Below are 9,124 nucleotides of genomic sequence, written 5' to 3' on the forward strand. Positions count from 1 at the left end.
CCAGCGCCTGCCTTTGTTAGGGACACCTCCTGCCTCTCCAGGAGCAATTTGTTAGCTAATGATCTGTTTCCTTGCCATAAAGCCCCCATGGTTTCCCCTCCCCCCCCCCCCAGAAAAAAAAGCTTTCTCAAAAGGGATCTTCTATTAGCAACCCAATAAGCCTTGTTATGTTGATGCCCAGCCAAAGGACCCAAAGCCCACTTGGTGGAGCCGTGGAGGGTAATTAAACAGGAGGCTGCAAAGCTGGTCTTCTATTAACGAGCCCCAGGCTCTCTTGCCTCACTTTTGGCATTCGGTGGGGTGAAAAGAAGAGAGCCATGCGCTCGCTCCCTTTTTCTAAACTGAATGAGGTCTAACCGGGGCCACGGGAGGAGGGATGGTTCCAAAGGCAACATCAGGCAGAACTCTCCTAGGATTGTAGAATCTCAAGAATCATCTCACCCAATCCCTTATAATGCATGGATCACAGCTAAAGCATCCCTGACAGATGGCCACCCAACCTTTGATTTTTTTAAAAAAAATATTTTTATTAAAGATTTTCTTGATTTACAAAAGTCATGCCTTGTCTCTTTTTCAAGTTTTACAGTCTTTTCTACAGATCTGTTACATTTGCTTGTGAGACTTTAGTGCTCAGTACAATATAAGGTCAGGAAAAGAGGGGTGGTGGTGGCAAAATTTATATTTTTTTGCTGTGTACTTGTGGGAGTTTCGTGTCAGCGTCCACTAGATAGGTTCTCTTTCTATTCGCTTGTTACATTTCCTTGGTTGGGGGCCCAGGGTATGGTTGGTTGTCTGTGTTTGGCTGCGATGGGGTTTGTTTGCATTTGTGAGTGGGGTGGGGGGAGCCTTGTTGAGTCAAGTAAGCCAGATTGATTCGTATGCTGTTGGTGGGTTCTTGTTGTTGCCTTGTTGGGCTGTGTATGTGACAAAGGAGAGCCGTACTGGGGTGAAGGCGCCTTCTTCTATTTGTCCCTTGTGTCAGTCTCAGTTTATTGGTTAACTTTTCTAGCAAGGCTGCGGAACTGCTCAGATAGTTCTTCCTAATATTTAGTTGGAATCTCTTCCCTTGCAATTTGAATCCACTGGTACAAGTAAACCTGCTTTACACAACTTTGGATGCCCTTAAAATTCAGCAAGGTGGGCCAGATGATGAAAGAGGGCTGGGCATGTTAAGCCAGGTTGGAAATGATAGATAGATAGATAGATAGATAGATAGATAGATAGATAGATAGAGATAGATAGATTAGATAGACAGACAGATAGATATCCTGACCTGGCCTGCAGTACAATCTGTTGCTAATTATCTTTGCGAGTGCACAGAGAAGCAGGAGGCTGTAAATAAGTTGGCAACCTTAAGGTGACACCCTTTCCCAGAGGACATGGAAGCAGGGCAACAGGCAGCTGCAGTTGTATCTATCTAAGTCCTAGCTCTGAAGGCATGTGTTCATCAAACCAGATGTTGGTGTGATGCTGATGCCCAGGTGGCTTTTACATCCACCACTTCTAGCTGCGTTCCTCTTCTCTCTGATTCTCAGGCAGAAATCCAACCAGTGAAACTGTCCCCCCATCACTGCATCTCTACATGAGATGAGAGGCAATCTGCACCTGTTGAATGTCCATTCTGCAGATTGGGGGGGGGGGGGCTTTGTCCTAACCAGAAGCCTTCAGATTGTTAGCATTCCTTGCACGAAAACTGGTCCTCTGAATCCAGCGCACAACCTATGGTCAATTGCAAGCTTAGTCCCAGTTAACCAGTCGTGGGGAGGGGCGTGATAGAAAGGATGGTTAGTACGGCACCTGGAATCTTTGAAAACTAAGGTGCAGTTAATGCTGACAATTGGGCTGCCTTTAGGGGGAGCTGTATTTTAACTGCTGGTATTTTAACTGCTGGTTCTAAAAGTGTTTCAACTATTGCTCTTAACCAGTTTGCTTTTATTACTTTTTTGTTTTATAATTACATTTTTAGATGTCGGAAGCCATCTCAAATCCCAGCCTGGGAGAAAGGCAGGGTATAAACACATTAAAAACAAACAAACAAACAAACAAACAAACAAACAAACAAAGCATCTCTAATTCCAGAACACTGAACCCCCCAACCCCACCACCCACCAAAGAACAACTTTATAACATGCATAAGCATAACAGTAATAGTGGAGAGGATGCTTCTGAAGTCGTAGGGAGTACATTTCTGTTACAGAGAAATAATAATCTCTCTATTCCCCTCCCTCGGCCCCAAAACTCCCTCCAAGTTAGGCAGCATAAATAGAGTTTTGTGTTATAGTCCAGCACCTTGGACAGTATTTAATTTTAATTAAAAACAAAAAAGCAAGCCAGCACTCTGAAATATATAACAACATCAAGCATTTCTACAGCACATTTAAAGTTCGAAATGTATCGTGCGCATCCTTTGATTTATCCATTCATTTGTAAAAAAATAATAATCTCTAAACCAATTAACATAAGAGAAGACCTAAGCTTGCGTACGATATTAGATGAAAACATAACATAATTAAGCACAAAATTAGAGAAGTCTCAAGCTTGCATACCATTTTAGATAAAAACAGAACAGAACAGAATTAGGCACAAAATTGTGTGCTCTCACCCCCCGTAAAAACTGTACACAGTAAAATCCAGACGGAAGTGCAAATAAAGTAATAAATGAATGCAGAGATGCAGGAGCAGACCTTAAGGAGTCAGGAAAAGCCAATGGTCAGGCGGAGAGGCATGTGTAAAGCCAGGAAGGGACACAATTGTTTGGCTATTTGTGTGTCATGGAGTAGAGTGGGTTGAGGCCAACTAAATTGTACTTGGGAGTATTAAGCCCATTGAAATGAAAGGGGCTTGTTCCTGAGTAAGGATGCATCACATCAGGCTGAATGGCTGCTGTGCGCTGCTCCCTCAAGCCCAATGCAACTTACACCTGAGTAAACACGCGCAGGGCTGACCTGTGGCTGGGGCAGGGTCTGAACGCTGCCGTTTTAAACCCACATTTCGAACCACTATGAAAATTGTAAGCAACTCTCAAATTCTTGCTTTTGAAGCGTGATGCGTTGGGTCCATCTCTCCACCCCCCCCCCAACTTGGAAAGTCTTCAAATAGCCAAAGTTTTTTTTTTTAAAAGGGGGAAAGCCTCATGAGCTCAGGAAGGACCATGCCTGCTTTTCTGAGGACCTCCTTGCTTGCCTCCCACCTCCTCCCTGATGCCGGCCAATCCCCAACAGTCCCCCAATTTGCTCCACCATTATTTTAATTACATGGATATTTCCCACACAGCAGGCCATGTTTAATGAGTGCCTTGCTCAATGGATCCCAAACCCTTCAGCAGGCCAGCCTCTTCTACATGCTGCATCTAGCTGGTTTTGAACGCCTTGTGTGGTGGCGAGGGCCCTCTCAGCAGTGGAAAATTGACCGAAAAATGGTGCTAATTTGCAATGTTCTGCTTTTGGAGTGATCCCCTGCTTTAAGCCCGCTGTTGCCATTCACGCACGGTCACGCTCGGTGGTGTGAGGCTGCACCGTACTAAATGGGCCCTGTGCCGCTGCTGATGTCCCCCCCCCTCCAAAGGCAACCTCACACTGAGATGGCTCCCAGTTCAGTTTTTGTCCATAAATTGCCATGCCTTGTCCTAATGGTTATAAATGAGCTCCCTGCTAAGTTCTTACGGAGCTCCTGGAAAGACGAGATCATATTTACCGAGTGTTACAGAAGCGTTAGATATGATCTCCTGAACAGCTGAAATGCAGGCTTCTCTTTGCTTATGTTAGAATTGTAGGCTTGGAAGGTAACCCCAAATCTCATCTAGTGCAAGCTCTGTGCAAGGTAGACAGACTGTGACTGCTCAGAAGCAGCAGCTGTGCAACAAAATAACTCAACGTTGACAACACCAAACCCTGCGCATTTATGTAGGAGCCCAAAAGGTACAGCCCTGGGTCTTTCGTACCCTCATATCTCCTGCCCAATTAACCTGGATTTACAAATAAACTAAGGGGGGGAAATATTATTACTACTTTATTATTTATCTATTGTGTTCATATCCCACCTATCTCTCCAAGGACTCCACATCAGCTACTGGGGCTTTTAAAACACAATGCATTGTTATGGCACCTATGCATATCAATTAGCACCTGCCAATTAGTGTCCTGGGTCTGTGCCCTAAGGACTTTTTAACAGTCCTTAATCAATGGTCCAGACGCGGGTGGCGCTGTGGGTTAAACCTCAGCGCCTAGGACTTGCCGATCGCATGGTCGGCGGTTCGAATCCCCGCGGCGGGGTGAGCTCCCGCTGCTCGGTCCCAGCGCCTGCCAACCTAGCAGTTCGAAAGCACCCCCGGGTGCAAGTAGATAAATAGGGACCGCTTACTAGCGGGAAGGTAAACGGCGTTTCCGTGTGCGGCTCTGACTCACCAGAGCAGCTTTGTCACGCTGGCCACGTGACCCGGAAGTGTCTGCGGACAGCGCTGGCTCCCGGCCTCTAGAGTGAGATGAGCGCACAACCCCAGAGTCTGTCAAGACTGGCCCGTACGGGCAGGGGTACCTTTACCTTTAATCAATGGTCCCTAAGTAAAATTAGCAGTCATGGGGTAAGAAGACAGGTCCTTTTAGGGACTGGTAACTGGTTAAGGAACTGGGTGGGGACTGAGTAGGAATAAATGGATAGTTCTCACCATGGAGGTAAGCAGGCAGAGGTGTCCCCCCAATATTTGTATTGTGAGGAAGAGCACTGAAAAGACTTCTTTGCCTGCTTTTGCTTCTGCTAAAGCTGCTGATATAAGAAACAGGGTGACAGCTGTGCCCTAGGTGAGCCAGTCAGTACAAAAGTGAGTTGATGAATCATCATGGGCTTTTGAACCCCAAACATCAAGTGTTTAATTGGTTTAATCTAAATACATTTGCAGGGATGCGGGTGGCGCTGCAGTCTAAACTATTGAGCCTAGGGCTTGCCAATCAGAAGGTCGGTGGTTCGGATCCCCATGATGGGGTGAGCTCTCGTTGTTCGGTCCCAGCTCCTGTCAACCTAGCAGTTTTGAAAGCATGTCAAAGTGCAAGTAGATAAATAGGTACCACTCCGGCGGGAAGGTAAACAGCGTTTCCATGTGCTGCTCTGGTTTTGCCAGAAGCGACTTAGTCATGCTGGCCACATGACCCGGAAAAACTGTCTGTGGACAAACGCCGGCTTCTTTGGCCAGTAAAGCGAGATGAGCGTCGCAACCTCAGAGTCGTTCGCGACTGGACTTAACTGTCAGGGGTCCTTTACCTTTTAAAATACATTTGCACCTTGATGCCAAAGCCCAAAGAGAAATGCCTTTATTGAGATGCTGAAGGATGTGTGATATAGAGTCACAGAATTGTAGAGTTGGAAGGGACTACATTTTGTCCAACCCCCTGCAATGCAGGGCCATTCACTGTCAGACTGAAAAGCCATCTCATCTGATTCCTCTTTGTTCCTTGTTACAGTCAGCCAGAACCAAAAGAAACTTCCAAGGAATAATCGTGTGTTCTGGATTTGCAGGACCATCATTTTAAAATGTGCCCAAATGATCCTACACTTCTTCATTTGTAAACTAAAGCCATACAGTCCAGCCCAATGTGTGTTTGTTCAGGAGTACGTCCCACTGAAACCCATGGAGAGCACTCCCAAGTGGGTGATTTCCATCCTCATAGGTGCAAGCCTATTAATAGTTATCCAGAAATAAGTCCAACTCTGTGTGTGATGGGACTTATCGCTAGGCAAGTATTCCTGCAATTCCAAACGCATTCCAAAAACGAGGCACCAATCTTAGTTTAGATTTGGAACCCTATCTAAGCTGCAAATGCCATGTTAGATGTGAAAAAACAAAACCCAATTATTCCATACCCAACTAGAGATTGTATTTTAGGAGCCAACAGAATGTAACATTTGCAAAACGAAGTTAATCATTGCACAAGGAGTGAGGAGGCGGCTCGGAGGAAAAGGCGAACAGCTCTTCAGGGCAGTCGGCCTCTGAAAAGGAGTCACGCTTTCCAATTTCTTGGAAAAAGCTTTGAGGGTGATAGAGAGCTTGGAGGAAAAAAAGAAAGAGAAAAGGCTGTGCATTCTTTCCCCCCATGAAAGCTGAGTGAATTTCAGCCTCTGTTGTCTCTTGGCAGACAATGACCACACTTTCTCTAGAGATGCATCCTGGAGGGGCTGGAGGTTTTCAAAGTGTCCTTAATAAAAGTTGGCTTTTAGCAATCTGAATTGCCAAAGGGGGGGGGGGGGAGAGGGGCCCACTATGCCTGGACACAATAGACTCAGAGGAGTGAATCAACACTCAACCAGAGTGTGCAAAGTGAGAGTTAGAAGTGAATTCAGAGAAAGGCCCAATTGTCTGTGTCTCTTGTGCCTTGAGCCAGCTGGAGGTAATCTTTCAATATTTACCCTGCTCTATTGTTCAAAACTCATTTGCACACGCAACAGCGGGGGGGGGGGGGGCAGCAGCAGGGGAATGCGTAACCATTTCCAGAGGTTTTTGCAGTGACAGCCTGCAAAAGGTAGACCTTAAAGAACCCACCTTTGGTTGGTATTCTGTTTTCAGTCATTAAAAAAATACGTATTATTCATTTAAAAACGAATCAGAGCGGTTTACAACAATTGTATGCAACACCGTACGATAAAAACCATATAAAAATATCAAAATCTGAAATCAACCAACTATTTTGGAATAACGTCTTCTTAATTGCCTGCTTAAGCCTGATAGAAAAGTTTTTCGCAAGTGTTTAAAAGTTGAAATCGAAGGTGATCCAATGGTATCTTTCTGCCACTAGCTTTTCAGATCTTCTAAAATATATGTAGCCACTTAAGTAACTGCAGTCTGAACCATATATTTTTTATTTGTTTAGAGCAGCCGACAAACAATTAGCAAAGGAAGCATAATATATCCAGAGAATACAAAATATCCTTTTACAAACACAGTTTCAAATATATTTTTCGAACGATGTTCGGTTTTAATGCACGGCCTACACTTAAACTTTACAATGCCTCAACCCCAAATTACAAGTGGTTTCTATATTATTTATTAATAATTTTATATCCCACTTTTATTGCAAGGAGCTCAAGGTGGTCACATGGTTCTTCCCCCTCCTCATTTACTCCAGCAACAACCCTGTGAGGCAGGTTAGGCTGAGGGACAGTGCCTGGCCCAGGGTCACACCCAGTGAGCTTCATGGCCAAGTGGGGATTTGAACCCTGGTCTCTCCCAGGTCCTTGTCTGGCACACTAAACCACAGCACCAGGAAGAGAATGGATTGGGATTAGGATAGGAAGGCAGCATACAACCCCCCCCCCCCCAGCAGTGCTGGCCAGGTCTGCCAATCTCCACCCCCACCCCACCCTATGCTGTAGGTTGAGGGTCATGATGGTGGAATAGTTTTTGTCCTTGTTTGTTACTATGTCATGTATTTTTGTAGTTTTATATTGTATTGTAAACTGCCGTGTGATCCTTGGATACAGGGCAGTATAGAAATTTGTTAAAAATTGCAACAACAACCCAGAAAGGAAATATTATTTGGTTTTATCCCTGATGCAGGTGGATAACGGAAGATGGACCAAGATTGTTTTCTCCTGCTCCGAACAGCAGAATGGTCTCCCTTGGGAGGTGGTGGACTCTTCTCCCTTGGAGGATTTTAAGCAGAGGTTGCGGATGGTCATCAGTCATGTATTATCTAGTTGAGATTCCTGCATTGCAGGGCGTTGGACTAAATGAATCCCTTCAAACTCTACAATTCCATGAGATTGTAACATTCCCACCCCACCCCCCCGTCCCGCCCTGCCATGTAAAGGTAAAGGGACCCATGACCATTAGGTCCAGTCGCGAACGACTCTGGGGTTGCGGCACTCATCTTGATTTATTGGCCGAGTCATGTGGCCAGCATGACTTAAGCCGTTTCTGGCGAACCAGAGCAGCGCACGGAAATGCCTTTTCCCTTCCCGCCGGAGTGGTACCTATTTATCTACTTGCACTTTGATGTGCTTTCGAACTGCTAGGTTGGCAGGAGCAGGGACCAAGCAACGGGAGCTCACACCGCTGCGGGGATTCGAACTGCCAACCTTCTAATCGGCAAGTCCTAGGCTCTGTGGTTTAACCCATAGTGCCCACTCTTAATAATGCAGCAGGCTGGAAGTCATTAGTCAGGGCTTTAGAGAACTCTTGGGTGTCTGCCTTGGTTTCTATGGGCTGCTTCAGTGGATGAGATGGGAATCGGGGCCCATACCCCCATGCATGGCTGAAGGGCCAGCTCCATTAGGCCGCTTCTGTTCCTTGAACTGCTTGCATTCTAGACTGGTCTCCCTCTCTCCCCCTACTCTATTTGTGTGTGTGTGTGTGTGTGTGTGTGTGTGTATCCACCCACCTCAAAAGGCAGCAGATGGCATTTTGAAGTGATGCCACATCAAGAGCCCACAATGTAAAGCCATAATGTCCCAAGTCTAAAACAGCCTAACTGCACTGCTGACTGTGAGCACGGCTATTTCCGCGTTTACCACTAGTGACAAAGTTCTTTTTTCCTTCCTTCCTCCTCTCTTCCTGAACCTCTTTCCTTTCGTGCCACCTCTTATTGATTAATTAATCATTTCATAAGCATACTCCTCAACTGTAAGAAAGCACCGCAAAGTACTGTAGCCTACAAGGGGAAAAACAATAGCAATGATAAATAAAAAGAATTAAAAGCAGTTATTTAAAACATGTTAAAAACTGATTAAAGTCAAGATAGGTAGGTTGTCCGCCCACCCGCCCAGCAGTCAAAATCGGCTGCTATCTGAGCTGCTCTTGGAATCCTTTCGGCTGGAATAGCCCATTAAATAGAAAAAGGGGGTCGGGAAGTACATCATCATCATCAAATTTGATTCCCTCCCCCTCTTTCTTTCTTTTTTTCTCTTTCCTTTCTCCTCCTGTGATGAGGCTGCATTTTAATATTTTTATTGTTTCAATATTTTAATGTATTTTAATCTTGTTTTTAAGTTGTATTCATTCAAATTGTTTTTATTATTGCTTGTTAGCCGCCTTGAGCCCGGCCTTGGCTGGGGAGGGCGGGGTATAAATAAAAAATTATTATCATCATCATCAAAGCGTTATCGAAACCAGAAACTCGCGCTGCGTGCATTTCTCTTC

General features: G+C 45.3%; 1 protein-coding gene across 1 annotated transcript in view; it reads left to right on the forward strand.

Moving 5' to 3' along the window:
- The window catches only part of GPR153 (G protein-coupled receptor 153), a 134,132-nt gene that overhangs the window by 52,196 nt on the left and 72,812 nt on the right, over window positions 1–9,124 (forward strand). The gene's annotated exons all lie outside the window — the stretch shown is intronic.

This window comes from Podarcis tiliguerta (assembly GCF_965153285.1).
Source record: "Podarcis tiliguerta genome assembly, chromosome: 8".
NCBI classification, from domain to species: Eukaryota; Metazoa; Chordata; class Lepidosauria; order Squamata; family Lacertidae; genus Podarcis; species Podarcis tiliguerta.